Raw genomic sequence first — 13,911 nt, forward strand, 5'->3', positions numbered from 1 at the left:
TTCTTTAATTTAATTCTTTTCCTGAAAAAGGCTCTTTTTTGGCATTTCTTATACACAGAGTAATGCAAAATAAAGAAATACCTATCACCGTTCCTTTTTTGGATTTCTTCTGCACTTTTGAGTATTCCTTCGGATTCGATCAGGCTCTTTTCTGAATGTCAGACTTCTTTTTTTCTGAAAATTGTTTTTACAGTTTCTCCACCTCTTGTTATTCTGATCATCCCAGAATTTCCAGTTCTTTGACTCTCTTTTCTAGCTTTTGACTCTCCTGATTAGCTCGAGAACAAGGTGGCTCTGGGTGGTTCATTGCTCCATCTCATCTCCTGCAATCTAGATTGAAAAAAGTTAATTGTTCCGCCATTCTGTCTGGCCAAAGACCATTCAGATGTCTATACTGACCATAACAGTAAGGAATGGATACTCAGGATCATTCTTTTTCAAATGAGCATGGAAAGTAGAGACCAAAATATACTAGGAAACCCTCTGTAGATCATAAAGACAATTTGAAAAATCAGTCTAGATTTTGCAATCAGTCTAGAATTTGTGGGTTCTCCAAACCCTCCCTTCCTATTCCTTTTTCTCTCCCAGGAAGCTACAGGGACATGGCAGTAAAGACTGGTAGAGCTTGTGGTGACTCTGGCAATACACAAAGGGCAAAGCAGTGAGAGAAGCATACATTCTGTGTGCCTGAAGCTTGAAAAAAAGCTCACCAAGTTCAGGAAAGTTTTAAGATACCAAAAATAGCTCATACTGAAAAATGTCTTTTCACTAATGCCGGTAACAACTGTGTCACTACAGAGATGTACAAGGTAGTATATTAAAAAATAAGAAATTAGAAATCTGTTAGTTCTGGATAGATAAAATATTTAAATGGTTATAGCTAGATGGACTACAGATATATTAATCTGATATGTATGCATGCACTGTACATTTTTATACCAGAGTTGCAACATAAATGACCCTATTAAATCCTGTTATTTTCCTAATCCAATAAGCGCTTAATCTCATTGCAAGTGTTGGAAATAATTATTCATTTATACACTTGTTTTTGCTACATGTTTGATGTCAACAAGGAGTGTGCCTTTGACTAACCAGTTAAAAGAGCTGGCGGATAAAGTAGTGTATGAGAAGCAAGAATGTGCTATCCCTAGAAAGGAGATTGTTGATGGTTTTTCTTTGCTCTGAGATGTTATTGGTTCTACAGAGGAATGTTATCGTCTTATGCATAGAGAAAATGTTCTGTAGGATAGACTCTCTTCCGCATTAACAACCACTGAGGACAAGGCTGAGACATAAAAAGCTTTGTGATCCTCAGGCTGCCCCAGCCTGGTACCTTACTTGCCCCTAACGCATTATATTTTGTAGCTGTGAATAGGTGAAAATGGACACTTTCTGCTTTTCTTCCCCCCTAAATGTCTGCCATACTAAGAGGGGTGAAGAAGGACATGTAGAAGCTGGATGTATGAGTTTTGCCGGTTGACAAGTCCACCCCTGGGCAGGAAAATCTCATAAAAACAACTACAGGGAGAATCTCATTCTTTTGTCCTTCACTCTCCATGCACGAGCTGTAGCAGATACTGACAGTCCATTCTGGCCACCGAGGACTTTTTCGGTGATCAGATATTCTTAAATTTATTCAGGTCAGTTCTTTCATACTCGTCCTCACCCCTCACTTTAAAGACATTTCACTTCCCATTTTAGAAACAATTTTTATGCACGTTAGGACTTACACTGGACTTATGCTTCCATCCTACCAGTGTGGTAGGACATAGAAGTGGTAGTGGGTGCCCTGGTGAAGGGTGAGCCCCCCCTGGCTGGAGGCCTTACCACCAGAGGGCAACATTATGGCACTGACTAGAGCTGGGCTGATGCCACCTTGGGTAAAGGGCCATGGCAGTCATGCTCCAGATGAGGATAGCGGGATAGTCACAAAAAGAATCAGCTTTGTACTGCGGACTTTTTAATTCTAACTTGCGATACTTTTGCATGGGCTTATTACAGGTGTAGCTACAGTTACTTGTCATTAAATAGAAGTACTATCCTTTGTCAGAGGAACAGGAAAAAAGGTGATGCTTCTGCTATCACTGCTGTGATCTGGAACATAAAAAAGTATTAAAGCATCAGTTAAGAAAGGAAACATTTTAAAGGAACACTTCACAGTGGATAAGCTTGAAGTTATTTTTAACATAGGTGTTTTGTAATGGTGCTACAACCTATGAAGAAACTTCACAGTTCTCCATGACACTCATACTACGTGTTACACCTGTACAGAGTAGTGGCTTAGTTACTTTGGCTGTAATGCAACAGGTTTAGAACACTTACAAAGTTTATTCCTGCTAAAGGTTATTTCCCCTTTCACAGTCTGTGCTTTTCACTAGGTGTCTATTCTGTGTTTATATTTACAAACATTCTTATAAAAGGAATAAACTGTTTTGAGATTTTGGGGGGCTACCTGCATCTTCTGGATTATCGCCACAGAAAAAGTTAAGAATAGGGAATCAAGGGGATATATCAATTCAGAATAACGTGTTCCAAGGTATGTTAATTCAGACAAAATAGCTGCAAGGCTTTATACAGTCATTTCATCAGTTCCATTGTGTCTAATCAAGATGTGTAAAGAAAGATCCAAACCTTAGCTAATATCTAGAAATACTACATGGATGGTCACATTAGAAATGCTGTTGCCAGAAGGGCAGTCTCAAGCAGAAGGGCAGTTGCCAAGCTCAGTAATGACAGTACAATATAGCCAATGGTGAGAAAAGTTGAGGAGAATTTCAGGAAAATTAGAAGTGTTTTGATACTTCTGAGCACGAGAGAGATTCTTTCTGAGAGAATCTTTAGATTATTCCATTACATTTAGATAATATTTTTAGTGTCAGTGCTGGGCAGACTTACTGGTTTTCTTCCAATAGGCCTTATCCTTCTGCCTTTTGCACATTGTAGTAAGCCATCTGAGGAAGGAAAAATCATGCGTGACCCTTCCTGGAATTAGGTAGCATATTGCACACATGCTTCCTGAGGATCAACAATGTGACAATATCACAGTTGCTGGATACACAGTCAAGGGTATATCTCCAAAAAAGGCTGATTGCACTGAAATCAAGGGAAATGTTTTTGCTAAGGCAAACATGCTCCATGTGTGTAAGTATCCATTTCCAGGATGCAACAGATACTGTTGGTGTCAGAGAAGAATATTTTAGTAACACCATAAACTGTTGAAAGACTGTTCCCAGGCCTTGACACCTTGAAATTTTGGAAAACGTTATTTATATTCTTTCTGGACGTAACTAACTATTGTTCAGCCAGAATAAGCAATAGAGGACCAGTTTGAGATATTCTCCATCTTCCTGGCAAATTTAACTGAATTAAGATTTTCATGATATGGTCCGTGAAGGTTTAGTACTGTTTCAGGCTTCTTAAATGACAATTTACAAATAAGATGGTATTTTACAGTCTTCTCATCAGCTATTCTTTATTGTCTGACACTGTTTTAGGTCATCTTCCTAAACAGTAGTTCTCACATGTGTGCACATTTATATTCGGACAAATGGAAGATTGGTTTTTGCACCTTAAATTCAGTTTGGGTGCAAATCCCTGGGTTTCATCAATCAAGACTTGTAAGTGCAAGGTACAATTTAAATAATTTTAAAATTCAGTTACCAAATATGCATATTGTTGTGCAAGTATAAGTATCAGGAAGCAAATTATGAAAGTTTACTTTGTATGTGTGGATAAAAAGACTTGGCATTAGCCTATTCAGAATGATTCCTCTCTCAGTGGCTTAATCAGGGCTATTGAGGGGACTAGGTATCAGCGTCAGCATTAAAACAGAAAATGGAAAAAATATTTGATTGATTGGTTAATCTACTGAACAATGCTGACTCATGTGAATAAGTTTAGCCTCTTTTGTGTGGCCTGAGAAAACCAAGCCTGTATTTCCTCTGCGTTTGGTCTACTGGGCGACCTTGAACAAATAGCATTGCCCAGTGCTTGAGTTTTCCCATTAAAAATGGTGGTAATAATTTCTCACCTTAGAAAACTTCAAAGCAGTTAATGAAAAGCATTTTGTAGGAGTCAGGTATTATCCCTACCACTGATGTATTATTGTGGCAATTTTTGTAGGTCAGGAGAGAAGAAATTTCCTCTGCACAAGCATGCAGCCAGAAGGGAGCTTGTAGCTGCTGTAGTTACAGCTAATCAGTAGCTGCAGAATGGTCTGAGGTCAGATCAGCAATAGCTATAGATTTTCACAAGTCTTATAAGCTACCTTTGGCTGACAGGAGTGGGAAAGACCATGAATATCCCAAGGAAAAAAAATGGTGACAAACTGTCCTTGTAATTGGTTTTCATCAGTCAGAATATCTGCAACACAAAGGTCAAGCAACTTATTTTAAAAAACCCTATGTGAATCTAAGATTAGCCTTGATATTTTCAAAACCTCAGAAAATTAGGGGAAGGGCTGCAGCCCTGAGGATTGTGATCCCTTAGGCTGACTGGAGAAGAGATTATATTAAACATTTTGAGACCTGAATGACCCATTCTGTATTAGAGAAGATTTACAAGATCCTCTGAGTATGCTTGAAACATCTGACTGAGAGATGACTGTGGACCTTCTGCTTTCTTGATAGTGATTCTCAAGGGCACTATTAAGGAATCAACTATTGTGATTGATGGAAAAATAAAGAAATTGAAGAAGAAATGAAGATAAACTATAATGTGGACTTTTTCCTGCAGTCCCATGATATCTTCAACATTAAGTGATTTTGGCAGATAATTTCTACCATGAAGCATGTGGATTGCCAGAAGGCTATTAAGAGAGAATGATGCTATAATATAAGCATGGAGGATTCTTATAAAGTGTATCTTTCTCTCATTCAAAGTACATGATGAAAAATGATGTGTCCAGAGTGCTAACAAATTATAACAAAGTATAAATTCCTCCCATATATATATAAAACTAAACCGTCTTCATTATAATAAGTCACTATTACCCCCCCACCCCCACACATATACACATGTATTTCCTGTTTATAAAAATAATTTCAACCATATCCTTTAGGTAATTATTGTTACCTCCATAAGCAAATTGACTATATGCCTGGGGTGATAATATGTGTGGTCAGCTAGACCAGTATGTGGTAGATGTGAAATACTGAAGTTGGAATGCAGAATTCTGATAGAGTAAGACTTCATGTTCACTTTAGACAGAAGAAAATTATCTTGTAACTTGCAAGATGATAGGCAATAAGATACCTCCTTTCTTCACGGTGCAAATTAAATCTACGTGATGTAATGAATATGCACATGCAGCTAGATGAATTCTCTCCCTCCCACTGCTGCACATTGTTTACAGAGACTAGTTTTATTAATTTGTTTTTCACTATTCTATCAACTATTTGTGAATATATTTATTTATTTATTTGTATTAATTTTCTTCATAATTTTAAGTGGCTCAGCAAAACTTTCTGGAGCACAACTGTGAGCCTTTGGATTAGTCCAGGGCTATATTCGCTGTAGTGTAAGTAGTTGCCTCAGTCGCATGGTGTTGCTTCCAGTCTCTGCCTGAACAATTGTGAATATAATGTAAATATAAAGCTTCTATTTCTGTCTTAAGAAGGGTTTGCATGCTTAAAATATATGTATTTTTCCTCTCTCCCTCAGGCTTAGCAAAAGACTTTTCCTCTCCCTGACTGTGTCCAGTTCATATCCTTTGACCATGATGATTATACGAATAATTTAATAAATGTTTCATACGCAAGAGCATGTTAATTTTCCACTTTTTCATTTCTTCCAGGCTAAAAAACGCAAAAGCAATTTGTGGAGTTAGTTGATGTAGATTGGCACTCAAAATGCCATTTTACTTGTGCTTATTTTAAACCTTGTTCTTCCCGAGCCAAATCGGCCAGACTTCAGTGTGTAACCAGTTCCTTTCAAGGTATATCTACTTGCAGCTGTGCCAGTAGTCTGGGCAGGAGGATTATGTAGTCCTAGCTGCAGTAATGTCAATACTGATGCCAATATTTTTATCTGCATTAATGCCTATGCTTTGGCCTTGCATTTAAAAAGCAAAAGCTAAACCCCAATTCTTTCTCATGGCAAAGATGACGTCAGGCACATTACAGAAATATTTTGAGAGCCATTTACTGAATTTATTGGTATACCTTTTCTTCTATTGCCATTCTAGAGCATATTGTTAGCATGTACAAGTATCACCAATAATGAGCATATACCTAACATGTACTTATTTGGAACTCCCAAATGGGGACTGATCTGGCTAGTAAATGAAGGCATGTCTCAGACCCTGTAATTGCAGGTGAATGAGGAATTTGACTGAAGCTGAGGGAATATTTCACTGCTCCCTTTGTTAAATCAACCTTATCTGTTCTATCTGTACATCTAGCTTTTCTAGTCAACTCCATACGCAGTGAACAAAAGCACAAATCTCAGGGAGAAATGGAAATGATGTTTCTACTTGCTGTCACAGGAGGAAGATGCTGTGTACGCAGAGCTGGGATAGGTTCCTATCGTGATAGAACAAAACTGGCTTTTCAGCTAGTGCCTTACCGTGGCAAACTGCTTCAAAGGAACAACTGTCATTTTTGATAAGGATACTAAGAATTACTGTCGTCTGCAGAGATCAGTATGCCTCTAGGTTGTATAGTATATTATAATAGAAGGATTTATTCTTTAAAAGATGAATAATTATTCCACTATAGGTTTTTGTTGTTGTTTTAGGAAAAAAAAAGTAGTTTATGGATGATTATAGCATAGCTCTTTATTTAGCTCTTTTCATATATATAAACTTGCGACATGCTTTTTTTTTTTTTTTCCCTAGCAGGGAATCGGACAGAAAACGTAACCAGTTAGTGGAATCCTTCATATGGCAAGTGGACTGGGGAGAGGGGCAGCACGCATGCACGTGTGCATGTGTGTGTGTGTGTGTGTGTTTGTGTGTGTGTTTGTGTCTGCACGCATATACCTCTCCGCAGCCAAGAGCCAAAGTAAAACCCCACCATCTCTCAAGAGCTGCACTATCAGGTGAGTTATTATGGAGAGTTTCCCTGTGGCTGAGCCAGTAAGAGCTGGGTGCTAAACTTGTTTCCGCTTGAAGTTGCTCTTTGCATACTTGTTAAGGCAGAATGTTCTACCTTTTCACCTCTGCAATACTGGGTGTGAAACATGAGCCTCTAGGTGTTTCCTGGCTGGCAAGAATTCAGTGGTAATAAAATTACTAGTAGAATAAATGTTTCAGAGGCACTTATCCTCTCTTACCTGTTTGTAATTTTTTATTAATTATTACAAATGTGTTTAAGTACGCTGCCTGATTTTAATCTGCTATATTCCCAGGATTTACATATAAAGGTCTTTTTCCCACAGAATAATGAATAATCACATATGTCAGGGTGTGGTGTTAAAATATTGGAGGTTGACGATACACCTACTAGCAATCGTTCATTTTGTAAAGGCAAGGTTCTATAAGGAGTTTGCTTTTTATGGCCCTGATCCAAAAACCCATTGAAATCAGACTCCTATTGAGTTAAAAAAAGCTATGGATCTAGTCCCAAATGTTCTTTTATGGGAAGTGTTTGTAGTGCCATTGTTAACAATATATGCAGCACTGGGCGTGTGAACTGTATAAGTGGAAATTTTACTTTTCCCAAAGCTCTTGCTCACTTTTATGCATTCTTTACTCAAGCAAACAGCAGGTGGCTTACATGAATAGTGGGGTTAATGAGACTACTTAAATGAGCAAGTTTTCATCAAAGCAAGAGTAAAAAAAAAAAATCACAAACTGGTCCTCAATATTAGAGAATTTAAGACTTCTCAGATAGGATTGAGGACTATAAAGGATTAATATTATTACCTATTGAAAAAAAAAGCAGATTGGGACAGTGGGGGGAGGTGGTGGTTTTTGTTCCAAGAGCAGCAGAGCTAATGAGATCTAGAGCTTTTGTTTCTTAATCCCTGAACTAATCCCTCTCCCTTCTCAAGTGACGTGATCCCCCAGGTGAAGGAAGGCCACGGGGCAAGGTGCACGCTGCCTGGTCAGCCAGCAGCTGCCAAACGCGAACTGTGAGAAATGAATGGTAAACTTGCTTTTCTCTTAGTGTGAGAACTGAATGGCAAACTTGCCTTTCTCTTAGCGTGCACACCGACCTCATAGCCGCTCTCCTTCAGCTTTTGATTCTCATGAGAAATGTAGAAACAGAGTCATCTTTGGTATTTCAGATTGGATTGAAAAAGGACGTTGAGTTCAAAAATTACTTGGGAAGACAAATGGAAAGGTAATGCAATCATGTAGACTCTTCTTCCGAACAAAAAAAGACACATCCTGAATTCCTCTTGAACAGAGCTGAACTTACCTCATTGCAGTTGTTCCTCATTCAAAGCCCAAAATAGAATTTGTCCCTAATAAGCTTTAATATACTTTACTTTCAGAATAATTTATCTCAAAAATAGAAAGCATGAATAAGATAATAAATTAAGAATAGTTTACATTAGGAGTTCGATCAAACAAATGTCCAGATTTTCTTAATGGATAATCTTTGTGATTTCTGATCATGCCATCCTTGTGCCAGTTAGCATATTACCTTTGGGCGTTGTCAAACTGAGAGGGTGAGAACAGATTACTTTGTATGGTTTTATGGTTTGCTCTGTGTTTTTTTTCTGCCTTCTATTTCCACATTTACTGATTTGTCAAATTCAGTAAAGCAACAGAAATATCAATGTATTGCAAGAGATATAGTTTAAATTGGATGTAATATTTGTGAAGGAGATAGTTTGCAACTAGAAGAAGTCTTGACAAATTTTGACAAGACTTGATTTTGAGTGTTGACAGATGTCAAACTGCAGCTACACAGCTGGGCACCAGTGTTATCTGAGCAAGTGTCAGGTGGAATTTCACCTCATAAGGGCTACTCAAAAAACACCTAACAGTCTTGTCTAGCAGACAAGGTTTATAAATATGAGCAGTTAGTGTTTGAAAGTTAAGGAACTCACAAAGACCCAGCAACAAAGCAATGCAACAGAGGAATCTTCTTCCCGCTTTCAAACTCAAAAAGTGATTTCGCTGAAGCAAAAGTGACATCAAATGCTTTTTTAGATAAAAGATAGTACAAATAGGAAAGATCCTCCAGGAGAGACTTTAAAGTGTCTTTCAAAATTAGCAAGCACCAAAAGCCCATAGGTCAAGAATCAAGTCCTCTCCTATAATCGGTATTCACACAGATAGTGTTTCAAACTCAAGCTCCTGGATCTGACCTTGAAAAAGTCATTTCTTCACAAAATGTGTTACATTACTGTTACTATTCATCCGCCTCTAAACACCTGGCATCAGTCAAAGTTCAAAGAAATCAAACGATGAGCTGATCCTTCTAGGAAAAAAAAAAAGTAGGAGCAGCACTAGGACAGGTCTGAATGCTGGAAAAAGGGCAGTGATACTTAAGCAAAGAGTATTGTGGTGGTCAGTGATCCTGACAATTATGAAGTTTAAAATAGATTGTTTCAAAAAATTAATATACTTATAATGTCTATTGTATATATAAGTCTGAGCATTTTCTTGCTCCTGAGGTTTGCAGATTGCATGGAATTAAATAATAGAAGAGTTAGTAGAAACTGTATCCATAATAGTGACTTCTCCAATTTTGTGCTTGAAAATAATGTCAATGATTTATGAAGTGGAAATATAAAATAAAGGTAACTAGTAAAAATTACTGGCTTCAAGAAACGAACAGAGACCAGGAATGATTTCTGAATTTTATTTATTGTATTCCTGAATTTTATTTACTGTACTCTTGTCATGAACTACTGTTTCTTTTTACTGGAGACCTGCCTTGATTACAGCAGTACAAACCTTAAGTGACCTGAATCTGGTGTAGCCCTGACACAATCCTCTGAAGATCCCGAAGCCTTTCTACTTTCACTTTCTCATTAACAATGACAACAGCTCTGATCTTCCCCACCATATTGGATTTAAGCATACAGTGGCTATTTACAAAAACTTAATAGTATGCTAGTCACAGTAATTGTTGTGTATGCAAAGTTTGAAAGCTTTAGGTTAAGATGGATTAAGATGGCAACAGAGGTAAGAGACTCTGAAAACAAAGAAAATTCATCATGGATGCAATTTTATTTTTTCTGCAACTAATAACTGTAGTATGGTACTGAGCAATCAAATTCATGATCATGTAAACAACCCTAGTTGACCTGAAGGGCAGAAACCAAGTTTACTTCAAGACTTAAGATTTTGAGAATGGATAATTCTGAGCTCCTGGTCAGGCAGGCTCTGGAGCATTTAGCCTTAGGAAGGCTAATCAGCCAAAATGGGAGCAATATGTGGTACTTGCAGCTCTTCAATTGGGCACAAAGAGTGCAATTTAGATCATTGACTTTTAAGCCACAGTAGCTTGGAATGGCTCAGGAATCTCTCTCTCTTTTATCATTCCAGCATGCTTCATGTTAATTTACAAGATATTTGTGACTGTTGTGGGCCTACCTATGGACTTATGGACCTAGAAGAAAGGATCCTGTCTTGAGTTAGGGGTTATTTTATGCCCTACCACCATGAAAGAACCTACTTCTACCCAAAGTGACCACAGTGGAGAGTGACCAGCTAATGCAAAGCTGGTGGATCTCTCCTGCATTGGCTCTGCTTCCCAAGTGCATGATTGCACTAGGAATAACAGGATAGTGTTAGGATGGTGGGGCATTGTGGGCTTATTGGGATGTCATGGCTGAGCAGAGATCTGTCTGGCTTCTGCTCTGCTGGCAGAAGCCTTGGTAAGCACCTGTGGAAGGAACCAAATTAAAAGGAGCTTGTTGGCTGATCTCAGTCTTGCCCAGCTTGATGTAGATGGATCCAAAAATTGAAGACTCAGTTGTTCTCACGTTCTCACTTGTAAGAAGCAGATCTTGGGCTACAGAAGAGAATGTAATTTGGAATATTAAAACAAGTTGTTGGTTGCGAGATCTGTCTTCTTTTAGTGATGCAGGAGATGTTCTGGATATGAACACCTAGAAGCCCCTGGAGAACAGTCCTTTAAAATCATTAAGTATTAACTTTAATTTTCCTTTTTCCTTTCTCTGAAAGTTATTCATACCCTGTGGGAATTTGAGGAGATTCATGGGCATGACTCTGGCATTTTAGTAAGATGGGTACTTTCAGGTTTTCATTAAAGTCTAGTGCTTTGTTATATATCTCAAGATAGATTTAAAGAACTTTTCTTAATGGTGCAAATAGTATTTTGGTACCTATATTCCCCACTGAGTAATGCATCTGAATTTCCTATCATTTATTGAGAAATTAATGATTCTAAAGTATCATAGTATTTAATGTGTCAAAATAGGTAAAGGTTAATGGAGACCAATCATTTTTGTGGACTTTATGTATCTTCAGATGTGGATTGTGCACTAATGTACTCTTATCAAGTGTGGGTTAGATGATTTAATTCAAATTTATTTGTGAAAAAGAAAAAGGAGTATATAGACAAAAAAATATCCAGAATTGGACTTCTGGATAGAGGTTTAAGTACAGAGTAAAGCTACTGTGTTCAAAGAAGTTGCTCAAGACTCATTTGGACATAAGTTGAATTGGAGTCTGCCTCTAGGAGTGACTTAACAGTGACTCAACATGCTGAATTGTTGCTCCAAATAGTAGCTATCAAAGGCATCTTGCCTTTGCGTAAATGACTAATATAATTAGCTTATAGCATCACCATAGGCATTGGCAAAAGTAATCATCATTACTATCCATTGTGTTCACAACATCTGAACCATTCATCTGGAAGCCTGTAAAACAGAAACTTCTATCCATCTCAGGAGAACTTTGTTTTCACCCTCAACACGTTTTCTGCAGGGGCCTGTTTTCCATGCCTCCCCATCCTCCTGCCCATTCTTAAACTGCTTACAAAATGTAATTAGCATTGTTCCCGCTTGCTTCATCTTTTTTTTTTTATTATTATTTTTTTAAAAAGAACTGAGGCGGAGATGGGAAAAATGTGTTTTTACAATAAAAAAAAAATCCTTTGTACACAAAACCTTATCCTTCTTGGTTAGCTCAATTGAACACATGCAGAAATAGCCTCATAAAATAGGTCCTATTTTGCTGTTAGTTTCATTCATACAATTCTGAAGTTATATGGGTGTAACCATGAGCAGAATTTAGTCCATTGTATGTTTAAAAAGAAATATAAAGTACTGGGACAATGTGATGTTTCACTTTTCTAACAAAAATGATATGCTTCCATAGCCATGAAGAATACAAAGACATGACTTGAATGGGTTACCAGCACCACGATAACAAGATAACTACTCAAACACTGAATGTTTCTCTTTTTTAAAAAAATTGAACAAAATGTTTAATAACATGATGGCAGCACTACTATTCTTCTATACATTACTCTTTTAATGTCATTAGATGTTTGTGAAATTGCAATTAAAAGCTTGTCTTACTTTCTAATGCCCTCTCTTTTCTTCTTTGATTAAAATAACTCTTGCTGTGAACTTTACCTTTTTTGAATTGGCTCAGCCATGGTGTTAAGGATGAATTTGGTCCTTTTAGACCCAGGAACTCCTGTTCCTGGCCTGCTAAAATGTTTAAGTGACATCTAAATTAAGACTGGAACGCTCAGCACCTTGCAGGATTAAGCATAGTCACATCTCCCTGTTGCTGATTTCAGTAATGTGTAGTGTAATAATTTACTTCAGTAATTACTGAAAAAGTGCCTCTTCAAATAGCCAAATAGGAATTCAGGTCTAGTAATTCTACCAGTGTTGACAACAGAGCTACTTTCTCTCTGTGGCTATCTACTGCCTGCTGCCTTGGGTAATGAATGATGTTTCATATTTCTGGAGTTCAGCTCAGGTTGTGGGCTATCTAGGAAGCTAGCTAGTGTCTTTGGAAAGATCACACACAGCAGATTTGATGAACTGATTCACTGAATAGTTTGTGGATCAGTCTGTGTGTACACAGTACGTTTGGGATGTGCTGGGCTAGTTTTGCATGCACAGTGTTGTCCGATATATCCTGTGTTGGACTTCCTGCATGCACACAGATAGATTGCATGTGTAAAGTTGGTTTTAGTTGTCTTCTCCCAGACCTTCTGCTTTTACAGCTATGTAAGCTGCTGTCTGCTCTAGACTCCCTTTCCAATGGCAGGCCCGTCTCCCTTCCTTCCTGTTCCACCATCCTTTTGGATCTTCCAGGAAAGGAAGACGTAATGGATTTTTATGGTAAAACAAAAATTATGCCCTTTCCATGGTATTGATCGCTCATCCACAGTGACTTTCTGCATGCAGCTTCCTGTTTCTTCAGTGTTCTCTGTAAGTTAAACATCAGCTTTATTTCTCCGAGATCGGAGGATATCTTTTTTTTCATTATTTATAGTATATGTGCTTTCAGTAGGCAAACAGCTACTGAGGTGATACTTTTTTATTAATAATGCAAGCACTGTACAAACGTATTGGTCTGTTTATAACCTATTTAAAAAAAAAAAGTCAGATAGAGGAAGATTGGAAAAAAAGTTCTGAAAGTTCAGAGAAATGACAAACTGTTAGATGCCCAATGCCAAATTAATTACTATGAAGCTGTTATGTAACCTCTCCCCCTTCAACCACCCACATATAAACACCTACACTTTTAAAAGCGGACACTTTAAGCTGCATTCCTAGATTATAGAGGCAAAAACAGAACAAAAAAAAGTAGAGATCTTTCTTACTTCCAGACTTGCAAAAATATTTTCAGTCCATGACTTAAATCTGTCTGAAAATATCCCACAAAAACCTGTAAATTTAAAAAAGTTCAGATTTCTTTATAAATACAATTGAAGCTCCAGAATCAAGAACTCCTTATATTCTTGCTTTTGTATTTGCATCCTTGATTCTTTTAAATAGTGCTCTAGGTTTGTAAATATT

At 37.5% G+C, this 13,911-nt stretch overlaps 1 long non-coding RNA gene across 1 annotated transcript; it reads left to right on the forward strand.

Annotated features, from left to right (window-relative positions):
- The first annotated feature begins 5,637 nt into the window (after positions 1 to 5,637).
- Positions 5,638 to 12,368, forward strand: LOC138066334 (uncharacterized). Its single transcript, XR_011139678.1, has 3 exons — positions 5,638 to 5,935; positions 6,836 to 7,038; positions 10,448 to 12,368. It is a non-coding gene; the product is annotated as an uncharacterized lncRNA (long non-coding RNA).
- The last annotated feature ends 1,543 nt before the right edge of the window (positions 12,369 to 13,911 follow it).

Source organism: Struthio camelus, chromosome 2 (genome assembly GCF_040807025.1).
Source record: "Struthio camelus isolate bStrCam1 chromosome 2, bStrCam1.hap1, whole genome shotgun sequence".
In the NCBI taxonomy this organism is placed as follows: Eukaryota; Metazoa; Chordata; class Aves; order Struthioniformes; family Struthionidae; genus Struthio; species Struthio camelus.